Here is a 1,510-nt window from a genome sequence, read left to right as displayed (position 1 = left end):
AATTTTATTGAGTTTTTTTTAGTTTATTGTTCAGGGACAACGTGTTTGATCAATTCTGACAGCTAATTCGCATTTAATGCATCGAAAAACATCAGAATTGATATGCCTCATATCCAGAACAGGAAATACGAAATTTTTCGAGTTTTTTAAGGTTAGGGTGAAACGCTGACCTGTTGGGTAAATTCTGACATCGGATTCGGATTCAGCGTGTCAAAATCCATAGGAAAACGCATGTCGCGTCCCCAGATCATGACACTTTTTTATTGTGTGGCTGTGTTATCTTTTAATTTTTGTGACATGATATAGAAAAATAAGTCACATGGAGCAATAATTACACTGTAAACAATTTACACAGATTTGTATAGTTATAAATTTGAAATTATGGAAAAAATAAATGTAAAGCAAAATCTTGATGAAAGCTATATTTTTTTTATCTCTGATTTTTTATTCATACGTAGACCCGAATTTCAGTATGCGTGTTAAGTTATCTTTCCAAATAATAAAGTCTGTCGTATAGTGTGAAATACTAAATGGAGAACGATTCATTGTCAATAGAAAGCATGTATGTTGAGAAAGCCACATGTTGGTTTGTTTACTCTTCTTCTGTCGCACCTTCTTTTCTCTTTGTTTGTACACCAGAAAGAGCGCGTCTTTCTTCATCTTTTGAAGGTATATGCAACTATTGCTAAAGAAAATTGTGATATTAATGAATTGAATTAATAAAATTGGTCTAATTTTATGTGGTTCAGAAAAACTACTTAATTCAAGATAATCATTTTTATATTCTTGTAGTCCTAAACTTTTCTGTCTTTTCAGATCCTCAGTAACTCTTATCAAAATTGTCTTAATTTTTCTTTAAGATTGTAGAAATATAAAGAATTTAATACGTTTAAATAATTGTGTATACTTGAAAAATTTCTAATTATTCTAATTCTTTTCATTTTAAATTATTAACATATACTTTCTTGTAACATTTAGAAAACACTTATTATGTATTTACATATTCATACACGAGTGAAACCCGAAATATCTCTTGTTATTCAAAAAAATTGTTTTGTAAAAAGACAGTTTTTGAAAATAGAATCCAAATGGTACCCATGCTGTCGCCAAAAATGTGACCTAAGATTAAACTAATATTGTTGAAAAATTGAAATTCTTGGAGGCAAAACAAATTGAAATTGATATACTGGAATTAGTTAGAGCAAAGAGTGAAGAAGCATACAAAATTGCGTGATATAGTTTATAAACAGCATCTTAACAAATTTATAAATTATTGGCGTAACATTTTGAAATTGGATTGTAAATTTATGAGGGTAGAACTCTAATTGTAACTAGCCATAATAAAAAAATTTTGTTTGAAATTTATTTAAGTGGTGCTGAGAATATATTAAATATTATTATTATTATGATTACACCATTAAGCTATTTCCCTTTCGGGGTAGGCGTGACTCACTCGGCAGGGGAAAGGAGTAGTGTGTGGAAGGGATAGAGATTTTTCAGATTGATCCAG

This window comes from Belonocnema kinseyi, chromosome 8, assembly GCF_010883055.1.
Source record: "Belonocnema kinseyi isolate 2016_QV_RU_SX_M_011 chromosome 8, B_treatae_v1, whole genome shotgun sequence".
Lineage (NCBI taxonomy): Eukaryota > Metazoa > Arthropoda > Insecta > Hymenoptera > Cynipidae > Belonocnema > Belonocnema kinseyi.
Note: the sequence above shows the minus strand (reverse complement) of the source record.